This window comes from Marmota marmota, unplaced genomic scaffold (assembly GCF_001458135.2).
Source record: "Marmota marmota marmota unplaced genomic scaffold, marMar, whole genome shotgun sequence".
In the NCBI taxonomy this organism is placed as follows: domain Eukaryota; kingdom Metazoa; phylum Chordata; class Mammalia; order Rodentia; family Sciuridae; genus Marmota; species Marmota marmota.
Genome location: NW_025999982.1, coordinates 9,237,706 through 9,257,026, shown reverse-complemented (window position 1 = coordinate 9,257,026; position 19,321 = coordinate 9,237,706). Strand labels below are relative to the sequence as shown.

The window sequence follows — 19,321 nt, the reverse complement described above, 5'->3', positions numbered from 1 at the left end:
TTATATGCATTTGAAAAGTCATTTCCGCAGGGTGTATGAATGGCATTAATTCCCATGTGGCAAGCTCTGCCCCCTCCAGGGGCCTTCGCCCTGCTGACACACAGCCCTATACCTCCTTCCATGCTCCCACCCACCCACTAACACCCGCCCCCCCAAACCTGCATGGCAGGCACTCCCAGGCCGCCTGAGAATCCTCACCTGTTCCCTGGGACACTTGCCCTCCAAGGTTGAGCACACCAGCAGCTTCCTTCATCCCTCTGCCTCTCCACAGGGTGTTGCAATAGGACCAGGGGGTTTCCTGCACTGTGGGTGAGCAGATGCTGGGTGCCTGGGGCCCAGGCAGTTAGGGATGGGTGCTGGGGGCAGCCCTTGGTATCAATGCCCTGTAACTACAAGGGAGTGGGGAAGACAGTCAGTGCCCATGAGAGCCTGGACTCTAGCAGGGGCCTTGTGTTAAGAACCTGGCTCAGCCACAGTCAGCTGTGAGTCTTTTGCCTTTTCTCGGGGTCTCACCTTCAATACACCCCTCCATGTAGAGAAGTTTTCTTCTGACTTGGAAACTCCAGTAGCAAAACCTCCTGGTCCAGCATGTGGACATGAAGCCACAGTATTTCAGTGGCTGCTGGGAGCCACTGAGGACTCACTGCTGGAATCCCTTTGCCAAAGGACCCCACCCAGTGTAGACCTGAGCTGCCAGCTCTGGGACTGGAGATGAACATTCCAAGAGCACCTCCTCCCTACAGTCCCACCTCCAGCCTCCATACACCCCTACCCTCCCACAACACTCCTCCTCATCACCCCTTTCCCAGCCAGGAGCAGCTGAACACCTGCAGGAAAGGGCAGAAGCTCTGAGAATTGGACCACCTGTTTTCAAGGCCCAACTGTGGGACCTTATTAGAGTCACGGCCTCTTGCCCAGTCACTGGGCTGCTTTCTCCCTCCATACAAGAAGGGGGATCAGAGATCTTTTTAGGATTGACTAAAACTGGGGCTCTCATCCTCACCCAACACTTCCCAGACCCCTCTCCCACCATATGATGGGGGCAATGGAGGCCAAGTAGTTTGGGGGTGGTCTAGGACTTCCATCTAGGATTCTGATACGACACATGGGCAGGTCCTAGTCTCTCCTCTCTCAGGGTTCTCTTTGGGGGAGCCGGGGCATGCTTGAGATTATATGGGTCCCGGGCGTCAGCAGACGCTGTGGGAAGGAAGGAAGCTGGGTCAAAGCCGCAGCCGCCTCTTCCGCTCTGGGGGGGCTCTGTGGCTGTCGGGGGCTCCCACTTCCCCTGATGCTGGGGCTCTTCTAAGGACCAAGGCTGGCCTTTGAACTCTCCAGGTCCACCCCGTCCCCTCCCTGGCCGGAAGTGACGAGATCCACCTACCTGAGACTAAAGCGGGCACCCAAGGCCTGGGGTGCTTGGAGGGGGAGAGGAAGAAAGACTGGGGAGCCCCACACGTGGAGAAACCTTTTGTGCCTTTTCGCGGGTCCATATGGCATAGGGAATATTAATTACCGTAGCTTTTTAATTAACAATCATTTAATCTGAGCCGTAACATTTGCCACGACACCCTGCGCCTTGCCGCGAACCTGCGCCGCCAACTCATCAATTAATTTTTATTGACGTTTTCTTCCCCAAACAGGCACAATACCAGGGTTTTCCAATTAACACCTCCGCGATCTCTAATTAGCGCAATTAACAGAGTGATGGATGCCCGGGGTTTACCCAAGAGGGAGGGAGTGGCGGGGCAGCCCCCAGCGCTCTCCCGGGGGGCGCGTCCACTGGGCACAGACGTGCACGCGAGCAGCTGGAGAAGGAACGCATCCCCAGCTCTTAAGGAAACACACCGTTGCGGGTGTGACCATAGCTCACCTGTCCACAGAGCCAAGGTGGTAGCTGGAGTTGGGTCATTGCTAGAATAAGAATAAGAAGCCAGTTTCCAGCCCTATGGAAACCTATAATCTAGCCCAGGAGAGAGCAGAATTTGTCCTCCGCTGGTAGCCTGACACTAGAAGTAGGGAAACCGGCATCTAGCCCAAGCCTTATCACCAACTTGCTGAGTGACTTGGGTAAGTTAATTCTCCACTTTCTTCTGTATAATGGGAATAACTAGACTAGAGATAGCTATTTATTTATTTATTTGGTACTATGGATTGAACCCAGGGGCACTCAACCACTGAGCTACATCCCCAGCCCTAATTTGTATTTTATTTAGGGATTGGGTCTCACTGAGTTGCTCAGCACCTCACTTTTGCTGAGGCTGGCTTTGAACTCGTGATCCTCCTGCCTTAACCTCCGGAGCCACTAGGACTACCAGAGTGCACCATTGCCACCGTGCCCGGCTAGAGATGGCTGTTTATAACTTATAATTCCAAGTACTAGGAATAAGCATATTGCAATAAATAAAAGGCAGATAAATTTAAGATATAACAGAGTAAAAGGAGGGGAGAATAATGGATCCCAAATTGTAGTCACAGAATCACCTTGGAGAGCTGCTCCCCCCAACCTTGCTCACTAACGCAGAATTTCTAATTCAATAGGCCTGGAGTGGGGCTGAGAATTTGTATTTCTAAAAAGTTCCCAGAGGATGCTTAGAGCTGCTGTCTGAGGCAGCAGGTCTCCACTGATGAACCCTGGCTCTAGTTATGATGTTCCTGATGACCAAAATTAGGGATGGATCTCCCAAGGCCATTCATTCATGTGTATTTAGGGCCAGATTAAACTAAGCCCCAGAGATCTACCTTCAGGAAACTCAAGCGTGGTCCCCACTGAATAAGCAACTGCAGGAGTGTCCTAGATGCTTTAAGAGCCATGTGTAAAAGAATCAGCAAGGGTAGAAGGTAATAATGGGGGACCCACCCCTTGCCTTTTCCCAGGTAAATCTTTTTTAAAGTTTAGCCACTAGGAGTCTCTCCCTCAGTGGTTTCTTTGGGAGTGTACTCCCCTAGCAATGACCCTTTATTCATTCATTGGTTCAACAAGTATTTAAACACACACAGTGTTCTCCAGGAGCAGAACAGGACACTGGCCCTGATCTTGTCAAGCTTATGTTCCCATAATGGGAGGCAAACAATAAATAAGGATACAAAAATTAACTAAGCTTGAATAAAATACATTCTGTCCAGTATGAGTGCAGGGAAGGAAAGGGCCTTCTCTTTTGAGGAAATAGCATTTACGATTAGGTAGGAAGAATAAGTAGGCATTGGCCAGGCACCGTGTACACTGGATGAAGGGGAAACAGCACATACAGGTTTTTTAGCTTTGTTTTGTTTTGTTACAGGGGATTGAACTCAGAGGTGTTTTACCACTGTGTAACTTCTCCAGCCCTTTTTATTTTTTAATCTTTGAGAAAGGATCTCCCTAAATTGCTGAGGCTGGTCTTGCACATGTGGTCCTCCTGCCTCAGCCTCCAAAATTGCTGTGATTATAGGTGTGTGCCACCAACCCTGCCTAGTGCAAAGGCCTTTATTTTTTTTTTAAAAAAAAAAGGTCACCAGTTTCAGACTTTTCCAGAACTAACAGTCTTTGAAATGACTAACAGTCTCTGAAATTTGTAGATGATATATAAAGACAGACATGTGGGTACCTCATAGAAAGACCCTGAGGGACACCTTATTTTTCCTTTCTTTTCTAGCCTTTTTTTTTTTTTTTTAAACTATACTATCAGATCTTCCTTATGTCAGAGAACATAAAGCACAGGGCTTTTCAGAGCCAGAAGTACTGGCCCTACAAGTAACTGAAGGATGCCTCTCAATAGGAAGGCCCAGGGAAGCCCTCCCGCATGCAGCTCTGACCTCCCACTGGCTTCAGGTGGCCAGGTGGGAGGAGGGCTCTCCTGTAGCAGCCACTGTGGGCCTTGGCCTCACACACAGCCAACCACTCATTTGCCATCCTACCTGCTAACTCTGACCTCTGATTACCTTAGTGACATTAAGCAATGAAGTTACCAGTCTGTCTGTTTTATATGGGACTAATACCAAGAAAATTTCCCTCCAGGAATGCTGTGGTATCAGGTAAGACACACTGCATGAAGAAGACAATCAGACAAGGGTAGTTACTTAGTTATGGGGCCCAAAATTCCTGTTGCAACACAACTCTGAGTGGGCTGGGGTTTAAAAATTCACCCCAGGGGCTGGAGTTGTGGCTCAGCGCTTGTCTAGCATGTGCAAGGCCCTGGGTTCGATCCTGAGCACCACATAAAAATAAAATAAAGGTTTTGTGTCCAACTACTACTAAATATATATATATATATATTTTTTTTTTTTTTTAATTCACCCCAGTCCTTGGATCAGCACTACAAAAAAGCAAGGCAGGACCTACGGGTTAGATTGTCCACATGGGGCTGGGGAACATAGCTTAGTGGTAGAGCCCTGCCTAGCATTGTGCAAGGCTCTGGGTTGATCCCCTCCATGTAGAGTAGGGGGACTATAGCTCTAAAATGGGTCCTAAAACCAGAACTGGGTGATGCACTGCAAAACCCTCCAGCACTATGTGGCTGATCATGCTAGCAGTCTTTCTACTCAGCACATGGCACTGAGTTCCAAAACAATCTCAACTCCTCTTGGGGCAGGAACTTAGCTCTGTGGTACAGCACTTGTCTAGAATGTGAGAGGCCCTAGGTTAAAGCCCCAGTACCAAAACCAAACAACAACCCCTCTCCAAGCCCCTGCCCTCCCTCTGAGACTACTATGTGAGTCAGAGGCTGGCATCCTCTGCTCCCCTCCCCCACACTGGAACCTGAGTGCTGGGTCTGGAAACTACCCACCCCAACTCTAGGGAGCATTCAAGGCCAATTCTTGGCACAAAACTTCAGAGCTGGAGGGGCTTAGTACAAGTGGTAGGGCAAGGAGATGCTAGTCTAAAACACAGCAACACAGCCTTTAATTTGGAAGGTGTCCTGTGCTTCCTGCTCCAGGTTCTCTCCAAGTCTCAAATAACGTTATTTTCCAATCTTAAAAAAGACATCTTGGTGGGACTTCTGATGTGTGTGGAGTGGGGCAGGTAGGCAGGTAAAAGGAAAAAAAAAAAAAAAGAAGAGTACTCTACCACTCAGAGAACTGGCCTTGGGGGGTGACCCTTCCAGTCAATCCACTTTCACTCTCTTTTGGAATACAAATGCTTAAAAGTGAAATTGGGTAATCGGTACCTGGTCTGAATTTTCCTATTTTTCCACTCACCACTTACTATCATAAGCATTTCCACATGACATAAAATATTTTAAGCAACAGTTTTTAATGGTCACATAGTTGCTTGAGTGGTTGCATGTTCCAGAATTTATGTAGCCAATCCCCTAGAGTTTGATATCTAGGCTGTTACCTTTTTTTTTTTTTTGGCATAAGAGATTGAATCCAGGGGTACTTAACCCCTGAGCCACATCCCCAGCCCTTTTTAATGTTTTGTTTAGAGACAAGGTCTCACTGAGTTGCTTAGGGCCTTGCTAAGTTACTGAAGCTGGCTTTGAACTAGTGATCCCCCTGCTTCAGACTCTCGAGCCTCTGGGACTATAGGCATGCGCCACCGTGCCCGGCTACATATTTTTAAAAAATATTTTTTAAGTTGTATATGGACACAATTCTTTTATTTTTATGTGGTGCTGAGGATAGAACCCAGTGCCTTACACATTGCTAGGTAAGTGCTCTATCACTGAGCTATAACTCCAGCCCTATCGGCTACATATTTTTAAAGTTTTTTTTTTTAATTTTAATTTTTTTTAAGTTGTAGATGGACACGATACCTTTATTTTATTTATTTTTTTTTCAGTGCTGAGGATCAAATTCAGTGCCTCACGTGTGCCAGGCAAGTGCCCTACCACTGAGCCACAACTCCAGCCTCTATTTTTAAGGTCCTCGATTTCTCTCTAGGTTATTCTTTTGCTGTTGTTTTTAGTTATACATGACAGTAGGGTATATTTTGGCATATCTTTTCTTGATATCCTTGATAGCCATAAAATTTGTACTAATTTTACCATCCAGTGGCAATGAGACCATTATCTCAGAAGACTCACAAACCCTCAACTTTTTGGTGGTTTTCCCGCTATTCTCCTCAGTTCCTCCCCAGAGATTCTCAGATCTGCATAAGGCGTTCAAAATCAAACACTACAGACCCCGAGGAGCCTGTGTGAGCTCCCCGGGTTCACAGCTGGGCAGGGTCTTCACCTGTAACTGATGTGGGGCGCAGCAGTCACTATGGTCTTTGTAAATGGAGGTGAATAAGACATGCTTCTGGGGGACTTACATATTGGTGGAAGGAGGAGACAGAGGCAAACAAAGGGGCAGGTAAGCAGACCTTCTAATGCAGCAGAATCACCTAGGGAGCCTTAGAAAGAAACCATTCTTAGGTCCCACTATAGGTCAGTTAAATTGCTCCCTGGGGAGAAGGACTCAGGCTTGAGTATCCCACAAAGCTTTTTCAAGTATTCTAAATTTCAAGTGTAGGGTTGAGAAGCTCTGCTCTATACAACACATACATACAATCTTACAAAGGTTATGCACTGGGGGTGATGAGAACCTGGATGGAGTGGGGTGCTTAGGGTCTTGCTAACAGCTTCCTGGAGGAGGTGACTTCTGGGCTATCATAAGGCAAGAGCAGGCTCAGAGCACAATTTGTGATTGGGAGGGGAGGGGCTGGGCAGCATTGGAGATGGAACCCAGGGCCTCACACGTGCTCGGCAAGTGCTCTACCCCTGAGCCACATCCCCAGGCCTTGTGTCTTATTCTTAATAACACCCACTGCACTCAGAGTCCCTGAAAGCCCTTCCCTGTACTCTGTCCCTTCTCCCTCCCACACAATCCTCTGCTCACTTTGACAGAGGAAGGAACCACTCTTCAAAGATGCCAAGTGACTTGACAAGGTCACCTGGCTGCTACGTGGCTGAGTCAAGGACCAGGACTCTTCCCTGCATCCCACCTCAGAGCCGGCAAGGCCCAGAGCGCAGTCGCTCTGGCATTTCTGGGGATTCTGAACCTCTCCTCACCACCTCTCCTACCAATTTACCTTTTACTGGCTCCATCCCTGAAACGTTCCCACCAGGCCCTGGCAAAGAGGCCAGGCTCAGCTCTCCCTCCTACCACCGTGACCAAAAGGAAGAATTAACAATGAAAAAGAGGGAGAACCAAAGATCCCACTCCATCTCATTAAGAAAGTAAACATAAGAGCCATCTAAGTGTCTAATTAAGCTTCTAATTAGTCCCTGCTTGTTACTAATGCAAATTAGATTACTCCGCTTAACTACAGCATGTCCACAACACCCTTGTTAATTGCGGCCTTTTGAAATTAAATTACTCCCTAATTAGCATATCAAAGCCATTGATTCGGAGCTGGGAAAGATGAGGGCAAGAGGAGCCGAATGCCAAGTTTGGTTAATCAGAGACGGCTAATTAAATAGTGACGTCTTACGTGGGGGGCCTGCTGGTTAAGGAGTAGGGGCAACCCACTCAGGGCCTGAATGGCCACCTGGAGCCTGGTTCTGGTAGTGGCCTTTGACACCAGGGCCTCCTATGGGCATAGGAGGGGCTTCAGTGGGCTTGCAACAGACCACTGGGTCTGGCCCTTGCTTAGCCTCTGGCTGCTGTCTAGCCTTGCCCCTGGCACGCCCTGGCCCCTCTTCATCTCCCTAGATGATTTCTAGGCATGGCATTCACAGAAATCTTGGGCATCAATTCACGGGTATCCAAAGCACAACCACATTTGAATATGCAAAGCTTCAGCAGCGTCCTTCCACTTCTCTCTGTGTCAAGATGGGTTCCAAAGGGGGACTATTCCTCCCAACAACACATAAGAAATTAAGTATGGGGGACAGATAACCTTCACAGAGGGGCTCACCTGCCAGGGGTGCACTGGTTTCAGCTTAGAACAGGCCCCTAGAGACACAAGACCTTATAATTACCTCTGTGGTATAAAGTAAGGAAAAAGAATTATCCACCACCATCAGTTTTAGTTTTGGGGGTTTTTGTTTGTTTTTGTTTTGGGTTTATTTATTTATTTATTTTTAGTACCAGGGATAGAACCCAGGGGCACTCAACCATTAAGCCATGTCCCCAAAACTTTTTTTATATCATTTTTATAATTTAAAATTTTTTATAGTTATAAATGGACAGTGTGCCTTTGTTTTATTTATTTTTTTATGCAGTGCTAAGGATTGAATCCAGTGCCTCATACATGCTAGGCAAGCGCTCTGCCACTGAGCTACAGCCCAGCCTTCTTTTATATATATATATATATATATTTTTTTTTTCTTTTTTTTTTATTGAGAGACAGGGTCTCCCTCAGTTGCTTAGGGCCCACCTAAGTTGTTGAAGCTGGCTTTGAACTCCCAATCCTCCTGCTTCAGCCTCCTGAGCTGCCTGGATTTCAGGGATGCATCACCACGCCCAGCTACCACCATTAGTTTGTAAGCAGCAGTGTGGAAATTAGGTTTGGGTCCTTATTGGTCTTCTCTAAGCCCTTGCTGTAAAGAGTCTTTTGGACTCTCCCCTCCTAGATTTTCCTTGAATAATATTGAGACTGGCAAGTCCCCTTGTCAAAGTTGCTAACCAAAATGCCCTCTGGGGCTAGGCGGGTCACCAGCAGGGCAGGTGAGAAGCAGCTTTCACTCATTCCCAGTCCCTCCTTACCCACACAGAAATATGGGCTCAGTGTTGGCTGTGTTTGGGTTTGGGTTGTGCAAAAGAAGCCCCAGTAGGGATACCTACGGAAATTTACTACAGCATTGAGCTGTGTTGGGCATCAGAAAACCTCAGCAGAGGTGAAGTTATTCAATTTGTGACCACAGTCCTTCAGGCCAGCATTCCCAAGAGAAGGTCCCAGTTAACTGTGTGACCTTATGTAAGTCACATCCCCTCTCTGGGCCTAGATCCTTCACCTATCAAATGAGAACAGGAATTCTCAAGATCTGGTGAATCTCTCAGGGATGGTGAGGATTAGAACAAGGAGGGCTGTGAAACTAACTGCAAAGCACAGTTTCTTGTCAGTCTGGTGAACACCTAGTTCTACGCACTACAAACCCCTCCCAGATTTCCTAATGGGGATACTTTCTAGAAACTTCTTACTCGGTCTTCCATGCAAAGAGCAGAGCCAGGGCTTCCAAGTGTCCTTAAGAATGCTGAGGGCTAGTTACTGCAGGCGCCTGGCTATTGGGAAGCTAGGAAGTACCACACCTCTCTCCTCTGCCCTACATTTAATGGACCAGCCCTGGCAAAGGATTGGAGGGTCCCTAACTGGTTCTTTCTCTGTCCCTCTCTCCCCAGCTAGAGTACAGGCTGTCCCCAGCCTTCCCTCCCCCAGTCCCCCACTCCAAGTTCATCACCAGTAGCCCCTGGAGCACTCAGGGTCAGGGCCAGGGCCAAATTCCCAAAGGGTGAGATTTTGTTTATTTAAGGAGAGATCAAACAGGGACCAGAGGAAAGGAAGTCCCCATGCTCCCACCTCAAAAAGAGTGAATCCCAAACAGTACTCAGCCCACAGGTAGCCACACAGGCCAAATTGAGCAAAGGGGTCTAAAGCAATTTTCTTTTAGAAAGTAAGTGAAATTAAAAGCAAAGCAGAAAAAGGGAAATGGGGGAGGGGAAGGCTGTCCTGGTGTGAGGGGGAGGGGGGATGGCAGCACACAAGGGCCAAGCTGCAGCCCGCCTAGCACAGCTCTCTCTCCCAAGGAGATTCAATTAATTGATAACAAGAGGCATCAAATTAATTTCTGGAGGATGTGAGATTCTGATGAAGGGGAAATCTCGTAGATGGGGATCAGGCAGGAGGGGGCGGGCCGCACCCCTTTTAATCAGGCTCAGCTGCCTAATTGGCGAGGAGGAGACTTCCATGGGTCATAGGGTTCCCTGCCCTGAGCTCCACATGTCACCCCTTTGGAAAAGACCTGGGAGGCAGTGGGTTCCTGTCGCTGTCAGAACAAAGAGGGTGCCCAGCTTTGGCAAGCTGAGGCCAGGCAGAGGGGGCTGCGGGTGTCCCTCACCAATTGTATAGTACAAATCTGGGGCCCACTGGGAAGACAAGGTGTGCCTAAGGCCAGAGAGCGAGGTCGGATCTTGGTAGCAGTGCCTTACTGGGTTCCTATGGTATATGTGTGCAAGTCTGGATCCCGTTTAGAACCCAGACCCATCAAGTCATTCCTGAACTCAGGCATGTAGCACAGAACTATGGGTGGCACTCCCTGCAGCTGAAAAACATAGTCCACGCTGTGCAAGACCCCTGCGGACCCCCAGGCCCTGGTCCCAGCCAGCCCGTGTGCCAGTCATTTTATCAGCATTCAGCAAGGGCCAAAAACATAGCTCAGCTCAGATCTCAACACCTCTAAGAGTGTCCAGAGCTCAGAGCAGTGCTCCCGGAGGGCTAACCTGAAGTAGTGCCTCAGCTGGGAAGAAGAGCAGGCAGCCCTGGCTTGCTGGGGAACCCCCCAGGCTTCTCTGAAGGAGGGCTTCTCCCAGTGGGCTGCAGCACTTCAACACACCCCTGACCTTTGGAGTGCCTCCTGTTCCCATCTAGAGATGGGGAAGCCTGGAGAGCCTTGGAGGTTTGCTCCCCAAGTGACCCCTCCTGGGTTTCCCACAAATCTTGATGTTCCATCTCCCTCCAAAATTCTCCCCAGCAGCACCTTTTTCTTCCAGGATGCAGACAAGAATCTGCCCAAGGAACACCTGAAGGCAAGGAGGAAGTCCACTGCAGCCCACTTTTGGAGCAAATTCTTTAGTTCTGGGGCTCCTTGAAATGTGGGCTTCCAGAAATGAATGGAAAGCCAGAAATCAAATCCCAGGGATCCTGCTCAGACCTGCCCCAGGGAGGAAAACAAAAAACAAAACCCCCATACCTGCCCCCCCCCCAACTTTCCCCTCCTACTGTGGGGCTCTTCCAAGGTCTGTGCCACTGGTACATGTGTCCTGTCAGGACCCAGGCCTGCCTTCTGTGGTCAGGACCCATGCAAAAGATCCACACTCCCACACTTGCTCCATTCGGATTTTTACAAGTTACAAGCGAGCCTCCTCTTACTTTACCTCTTCTCTGTCCTTGCACTTAGTAGGCACTCCACACTATCTGTACAGTGGAGTCGAGAGTCTTGTCTCTCTTCCCTGAGCTGCCCTGCCCTCAAGTGGTCATCATTTTGCCCTCTCCTTTCCTGCCAGTCAGAATTCTAGGTCACTTCCACGCCTACCAGCCCTGCCTACCTTGGAGAAATGCCAAGAGGGTCTTTACATAAGTCTTTAGTGTCTGGAAAAACCCTCTCGACCCCACCTCCATTCACATGGAAGCCCAGGTGAGATGCCAGCAGAACCAATTTAGGGTGGGAAAGGAAACAACATTTACCTCTATCTTGCACCATCAATAGACCCCACCCACCCTGGGGCCTCAGGGCGCAAAGGAAGAGGCCCAGGAGGTGGGCCGAACAGCTGGGATTGGCAGGAAAAAAGAAAGATGCAGGGGCTTCAATGGAAGGGAAGCGCTGAGAAAAACAAAAAGACCCTGGCCTGGGTTGGTGGGGGCAGCCCTGGAAGCAGGGATCAAGGCAAGGGAGGGCTCTGGCTAGGCCCTGCCAGCTCTGACCACGCACCAGAGTGACTCCATGGCCCCTCAACTTGTAGCCCTAGGCAGACTGTACCTTTTGTGCAGAAGCTCCTGCTTCCCAGTCAGCATGCCTGAGCCCAGGAGCAGCATCTAACAAGACCACTGCAGCCACAGCCACAGCCACAAAGTGCAGACATAAATTTTGGAGGACAGAAGAAAGAGGGTTCCTACTGTGATCCCGTTTGGGCAGAACCAGCAGTGAGTGCAAGTGTGCATTTCCATGGAAAATCCCAGAAGGCAAAACTGAAGAAAGCCAACTTCAGGCTCAGGGGATGTTTCTTTTTGCCTCTTAAAGGTGATCCCTTCAGCACTAGGTCCCAAATTGGTCTGAAACTTGCTGCCAAATGTCTTCTATAAGGATGTGAGAGGTATGGTTTCCAAATACGAGAAATCTCCCTTTTTAGAGAGAGGGTACTGATCATTTTTTTCCTCCTTCATGTTCTGGGAAATTTTCATTTATACTTTTATCCTGAGCATCTTAGTAGTACCTGGGAGACATTCCAAGGTGCTAGGGTGGGGGGCATCAGATTCTATACCCAAGTCCTCCTCTAAAGGGAAGACAGGGAGTGAAGGTACAGCCTTCATACTAGAGGGAAGAGAGGAGACCAAGACTAGCTTGTGGAGGAGGGGAGGAGGCAGGGGGAGTGACCGCCCCTCCATCCCTTCCCCATAGCAGAGGCTCAAGCCGTGCTGGTTTATACTAGGGTCAGGGGCCCCACACTTGGTCTCAGCTCTGCTACTAAGTAGCTGTGTAACCTCAGTCAAGTTGTCTCTTCTCTCTGGGCTTCTTTTTCCAGCATATAAAATGAATTTTAATACTCCAGTGTTTCCAGTATTCAGTCCAATAAGTGGCCTGGCAGTGCTGGTAAACTAACAATTTTTAAAATCCATCCCCGGATTGGCACTACCAGGCACCAGGCACCATGCTAGGAACTTTACCTCTCATTCAACTCCCAAGCTGACTCTCTACATTGGGTATTACTGACCTACTTTACAACCTAAGAAAATTGAGGTTCGAGGAGCTTAATTAAGTTCCCCAGAGTCCCATCTCTATTGCCAAGTTCCACTCTGACACATGTTCTGCCCTGGGGAGGCCCGTGTTCCTTGCTCTGGGTTCCAGAGTTCTGGAACTAAGTCTGAGGAAGTCATCCCAGCCCATGGAGCCCAGAGTCCTGACCAAAATAGTCCTGAGGCTGCCTTGGCCTGGGCAACTGGGATGGGGCAAGATCCAGGGAAGGGAAACTGGGAAAAACCCTTTTTTTTTTTTTTTTTTTGGAAAGAAATAATTATTTCACATAGTTCTATCTATAGGAAAGGTAAAGACATTGCACCTGCTTGGGAGGAGGGTGTAGGGGTTGTACTGCCCCAGCGGTAGTGACAGGAAACCGCCAAGTCCCAGCTCTTAGTGGGAAGGCTAAGGGTTAAGATGTAGGGAGGAGAGGGCAGCTGTGGAGCAGGGAAGGCTTCTGGAGATGTCCCGCCCCTGTCCCTTCCCTCCCCTCACATCTCAAACCCCTTCTCTGAAACACCCACTGCTCCCATCTATCAGAATCTCCTGTCCCAACACTGTGAGGTCCAGAGAGCAGACCCCAGCCTTTATCACGTAGGTACCCCAATACCCAGCCTGGGACCTACCCAAACAGAGTAGGGGCACAGCAAATACTGGGGAATTACTGGATAAAAGAACCCCCCCCCCCCAAGTTGTCCTGCTTCCCTCCCCTCGGGAAGAGGTGTGTTTGGAGTAGGGGCCCAGCAGGATACACACATTCCAGACAAGAAGGGACCTACCTGCCAACTGCCAGAAAGGAGGCTTCTGGCCAAAGGCAGAGAAAGGGGGGTGGGGGTGCCTAGGTAGAAGGAAGAGGGGCAGGTCTCTTTGCAAGTTGAGCCCAGCCTCAGCTATTCTTCAGCTCTGGTGTCAGGCCTTTCCCTTCCCAGGGCTCAGGGGCTTCCCAACTCCAGAACTCCTGAGAACCCTGCCCAGGCCTGGGAGAACAGAAAACTCCCCGCCAGGGGCCCAGGGTTAGGCTGCTAGAACAGAAGGTTCCAGTGGTCTCCCCACCTTAGCACCAAGGATACGGTGAGTGTCTAAGGAACCAGGAGTACAGATTGGGAGACTGGGGAGGGGGCACTGATAGCACCACCTCCTCCCCATGCCATCTTGCATTGACTAGAGTGGAAATCACACTACATAGGGATCTCCCCTGTGCGCTGTCCTTAGAGCAACTCAGATCTAAAGGCACCGCGGGAGCCAGCAAGCCATCTAGGTGCCCACCACAAAGTCCTTGTGCCCTCCCTGCAGCCACCAGGTGACAAATAACCTCAGAACCCCAAGGGGCAAAAAAAGTTTCTCAAGTTAAAAAAAAAAAAAAAGGCTTTAGACTTCCCCACAGCGGTTTTCCGCGGGGGCGAGCAAAGGTTGTCTGAGGCCGGTGGCTCCCCTTCAGACAGCTCCTCTCAGTTCGGGTTGTGTTGGAGGAGCAGAGGAAGGGGGCTCCAAATGCCTGTGACCCAAGGCACGGAGGCCAAGGGGCCGATCTGCCCTGGTTCTCTCCGGAAAGTGAGCTTGGGGTCCGGAAAGCTGGGCGGTGAGACCGCTCAGACCCTCCCACAGCCACCGACGACCGTACAGATCATTCCGCAGCTCTTCCTTCGGGGACACAGAAGGGGGCCCTTGATTTAACCACCGCAATTGCCCCTCAAATTGCGCTCCCCGAGGCCCTCAACACCTAACATTTGGGTCTGGGACAAATCCAGGCGAGTGCTCTGAGGCAGGGTGAAGATGCTGAAGTTCAGATAAAATCCCGCATTGGCCAAACGCTCCTGGGCTTTCTCCGGAACTGTAGCTTCAGTTTGGGGTTTGCGCCTCTGGGTCCCCCGCCCCTCTCCCCAGCTCAGGGCGCCGCGGTCTGCCAGAGGGGAGACCCAGAAGTGCTGGGGTGCTTCTCATGCGATGATCTCCAGATGCCTTCAATCCCAGGTGCCGAGTAAGCGAGGAAATATCCAGGCGGGGTTGGCACGAGAGGTCGGGGGTGCAAAAGGAGGAGCGGGGCGATCTCTTAGCTCAGGGCCCCATACCCTTTTCCTCCCAGCCTATAATGTCGGGATGGGATGTGGGTGTGTTCACGAGGTCGCCCCAGTTGGGGGAAGAGAGGTAATCCACCGCCGTCAGGGCTCTGCCTCAGAATCCGCATCCCGCGAAATTACACGATCCTTTACTCAGGTGGCCACCGAGACCCCAGGTCTCTCTCAGGGCACCCTGCATTCTAGAGCCAAGGGCTCTGCTCTGGCGCAGCCTAAGGAAGTTTGTTTGGCGTTGAAGCCGAGCGCGATGCTGGAGCGCCGCCGGGGTGGCCGCGGGTCAGAGAGGTGTTGGGGGAAGGAAAGGGGTTGTTCACGGGGGACATAAGAGTCCTCAGTCTGGGAGGCATGGTCCTGCTTGGTCACTCTAGGACCCTCTTCCCTGGTGGGCTTCCCCCCACCCCACTACGTGGTGGGGTGGTAGCTTCCCCAAAGCGGGTGAATAGAGGTATCCGCCAGATCGGTCCCCCACCCTGTGGCTCAGGCGCACAAAAATCACAGAGGCCATTTCCAGACGCTCTCAAGTCCCCAAGAAGTTTTCCGCTCTGTCTCTGAGCTCAATGAGGGATGGGGGAAAGAGGGTTGATTGGTCTCAGAACTTCCGAGGTGCGACCTAAGCAAGACAAGTTCCCCTTCACCCAGGGCGACGCGGCGTGTGGGACTGTAGTACCCCCCGCCCCAGTCCCTCTGCCTCTGGCCTATCTTGGAGAGTCCCGAGACTGGAAATGGGGGAGCCCACTTCACTACTTCCCTTCCCAGCTCAGGAAAGTCCGGGCCGGGAAGTATTCTTTGTCTGACTCGGGGAGGGGGGGTCGCGCCCCCTAACACCCCATTCCCAGCGGCGAGGCCCGGAGGGGGCGGAGCCCAGAATCCTGGGGGAGGGGCGGGCCTCAGTGGCCTCTCCAGCCACCCACCCNTGGACCAAACTTTAGGGGAGGAGAAATGGGGACGTGGAGAGAGGACTTGGGGCTACAGATTTTAAAAGGCGATAGGCAGAGAGACCCCAGAGATTCGCCCTGGCCTCGGACCAATCCCACGGTGCGCTTTGTAAACTCCGGCCTTTCCCTGGAGTCTGGAGGTGCGGCCAAGTCCTGCTCCCACACGGTTCACTGGTTCCCCGCGGGCTGCGCCTGGCGCGGGGAGTGGCCGGGGCCCCCAGTCCAGAGCCCGCGTCCGGCCCCCGCCTGCCTTGCCTCCCTCCGACTCTCCAGTGCGTGGGGGCTGGGGTGGGCTTTTGAACCAGAGTGGGGGTGGGGAGGCTCCTTCTGGGTGTTGTGAACAGTCACCCCCCACCCCGCCGCTCCGCCGCGCGCTGCCTCCCTCGCGGAAGGGGAATTTCCCGTAAAGTGCTCTGAGAACCAGTGAAGAAGGCGCCCAAGACTGGATCCACGAGGGCACAGCGAAGAGCAAAGTCGAGGCAATTATCTGGACAAATTAGATTGTAAACAAAACTCAGCGTCTCTGCCTACCGTTTCTGCCCCGATTGGAGGGATTGTACTGGTGGCCGTGGTGCGTGTTTGGGTGGGGAGGGGGACATCCGGGCGAGGAAAGGCCCACTATCCAAGGGGGGAGGGCTCCGGTGGGTGGAAGACGCCCCATTCGGAGATCCGTGGGGATCCGAATAAATCTTCACACCTCCTTCTCCACACGTCTGTATTGAGGGAGTGGAGAGGAGAAGAAGGCCTCAGGGATCTTCAACGAGTGCCCTCCACCCGCAAACCCCCCCCCCCGTGATGCCAGGTCCCCAAGACTAAGGGAGGATCTTGCTGTAGAATGAGGGCAGGAAAGCAATAATGGCTCCCGAAGGCCTCCTGGCCCCAAGTCACCTGAGGCAGGTGGACCAGGAGCAGAAACATGATGGTCTGTGGAGGGTGCGCTGTGGCAAGAATGAACGCCTAGTTGCTGAGGAGAAAGGCTCCTGGAGAAGCCTCTTCCAATAGAGCTTGAGAGAAAGGGGTCTCAGAGAGGAAGCTGTCCTTTTTCTGTGCAGGGACACTGTACAAGCCCTATTGGGCAGGGGTGACAGGTCCTTCCAGAGCCTTTCTGAAAGGTAGTTGTGAAGTTGGGGGAGAACACTCTGTGCCATTTATTTAACTTATTTATTTATTGTGGTGCTGGGGATTGAACACGGGGCCTCAGGAATGCTAAACACATAATGTACCACTGAACTCCATCCCCAGCCCAGTGCCATTTATTTGGTCATCAGAGTGACCTTTCCAGTGCAACAATAAAGCTAGCATTAAGGCATCAAATGACAGCTAATGTTTGAGTCATGCCACACGATGGGCACATTGATTGAATGAATCTTTACAGTGGCCCTATGAGCAGATAGTTCTGTTTTGTTTTTTAAAGGAGGAAACTGAGGCACAAAGAGACCTTGTCACTTGCCCAGGCTGAAGAGATTCAACAGGATTTTAACCAGATCCAGTTGGCAAGGACAGTGAAGATGCCCCTGGGAACCTTTAAGTAGGGTTCCCCGCCCAGGAGAGTGTTTGGGGAAGAGCAAAGCCCTTGTAGCGCCATCCAGTTTTTCTTCTGTGGCGAGCCAGCTCTGTGGATGTCATGCTGTGCAAACAACCCTGGACCCAGCCTGTAGTGGCAGGTCCTGTGTCAGCACAGCTGAGTCCCCTTCCCATCCCTTATATAACAAAGGCTAAGGGTGAAGTGAGAATTAGGGACTTTGGATACAAAAGAGGATTTCTGTAGGGAGGATGGAGTGACTTCCAGTGGGCTATTCTCATACCCCAGAGCCCTCGTCCCACCACATGCCTGCATCGGCCTTCCACACCACTCACGTGGGGTCACTGGGAAATGCTTTGGCTCTCATTTCAGTTTAGACCTCCAGGCCAGCTCAATTCTCAGCACCCTGGGAGTCTCACTGGAGGGCCCAAGGGAGTCAGGAGGCCCTGTCTTGTCCTCACCTACTGGGCATTTTAGGGAGAGTGGAAGCCTCTCCAAAGGCGGGCACAGAACAGATGCCTCCAAATCTTAGAATCCTGTTGGGAGCCTTCTTCCTGGTGCAGGGGCTTCATGAGTTTTGAGAGTAATCCTCTGCTCCTGGTGGAGAGCGATAGGACCAGTCAAGAGAGACAACCAACTGTCCCTTCATAGGATTCAGGACAGGTGCGTATGCTCAGGGGGTGGCAGGAACCAGGACTCAGAGCCTGATCCTACTAGGGAGGCCAGGTTGGGAACACAGGGGCCAGAGCCAGGAAGTGGTGGGTTGATCTTCAGCCTCTGTTCACTTACTAGTGTATGACCTGGGCAAGTGACATGATGTCTGAGCCTCAGTTCTTTCACCTATCAAATTGGGAGAATACCTCCTCAGGAAGCTGGGAAGATAGCATGAAAAGGCATGGGTGGAGCTTCAAGCTTGGTAACCTGTTCCTCAAGGGTTTTCCATAAATGTTTACTTTTCCTTTTGTGAGCCCATTTCCTCACTTAAAAATGAAGAACACTGACTTCAGAAAGTTGTGAATCATGAGTTGCCACTTACTAAGTGCCTGCCGTGTGCCAGGCACTTGATGAACAGACTGTTTAGCTTCAAAACCCCAACTAGGGTGGCTCTCTTCCCCATTTTACAGCTGAAACTCAGAGAGGTCAGGAAACTTGCCTCAGGTCACACAGCTAGAAGGTAATTCATCAAGGACTGGCTCCTGGGTCAGCTGCCTCCCTGTCATGGGTATGAAATTGGCTAACAGATGAACTGTTTCTTAGTGTCCAGCTTGACACCACTTGGAAGGAGATGGTGGTAGTGGTGGAAGTGTATCTACAGTCTTTTATTCCCATAGTCCTAACACCTAGGCCCAGATATCTTATCATTCCATTTATCTGACTATTTGAATCTTACCTTTTTGCCTCTAAAAGTTGTTTATTTGTTTTTGTTTTTGTTTTGTTTTTTAGGTACTGAACCCAAGGGCACTTTACCATTGAGCCACATTCCCAGCCATTGTTTATTTTTTGTTGTTTTTATTTTGAGACAAAGTCTTACTAAGTTGCTGAGTCTGGCCTCAAACTTGTGATCCTCCTGCCTCAGCCTCCTGGAATTGCTGGAATTATAGATATGCACCCCTGCACCTGGCTCAAATATTCTTTTTCTGATTCTTAAGGAATAAGACTTTATTAACAAAACATAAGAACTGCACTTCTAAGTATATGTCAACAGAAATGCATACCTAAATATGTTCACCAAAAGGCATACACTAAAAATGCTATGTCACCTATTAGTATATGCCAACTACTCATAATAGCCACCAAAAGTAGAATAGATCAGTGGATCCGGGTGTCATACAGGGGCTAGGACCTGGCAACAAGAATAATCAAACCATTGCCACATATAACAAATCTCACAAACATAGTGTCAAGAGTGAAAACCAAAAACAGACAACAAAACATATAGTTTGATTCCATTCATCTGAAATTTTAAAACTGGTCCAATGGATTGATGGTGTTAGGAGTCTAGAGAGTGGCCTCTTCAGGCAGGGAAGCAACTGAGAGGAGGTGCAAGGGGGTTTCTGGGGATCCAGGAATGTTCTTTCTTTCTTTCTTTTTTTTGGCTGGGAGTGAACTCAGGGGCACTTGACCACTGAGCCACATCCCCAGCCCTATTTTTTTTTGTATTTTATTTAGAGACAGGGTCTCACTGAGTTGCTTAGCGCTTCACTTTTGCTGAGGCTG

General features: G+C 50.4%; 1 protein-coding gene and 1 long non-coding RNA gene across 8 annotated transcripts in view; one reads left to right on the top strand and one right to left on the bottom strand.

Moving 5' to 3' along the window:
• The window catches only part of Foxp4 (forkhead box P4), a 36,019-nt gene extending 35,383 nt beyond the window's left edge, over nt 1-636 (bottom strand). For 2 of the 7 annotated variants that reach the window (XM_048805277.1, XM_048805280.1), the window contains exon 1: nt 199-628. The gene's annotated coding sequence lies outside the window, so the exon portion shown is untranslated. Of the gene's footprint in view, nt 1-198 lie in introns of all 7 variants that reach the window. The other 5 variants (XM_048805281.1, XM_048805278.1, XM_048805282.1 and 2 more) reach the window with 5 other exon arrangements.
• Nucleotides 637-15,562: 14,926 nt separating this feature from the next.
• LOC125617450 lies at nt 15,563-18,605 on the top strand. Its single transcript, XR_007348453.1, has 3 exons — nt 15,563-16,153; nt 16,997-17,767; nt 18,548-18,605. It is a non-coding gene; the product is annotated as an uncharacterized LOC125617450 (long non-coding RNA).
• The last annotated feature ends 716 nt before the right edge of the window (nt 18,606-19,321 follow it).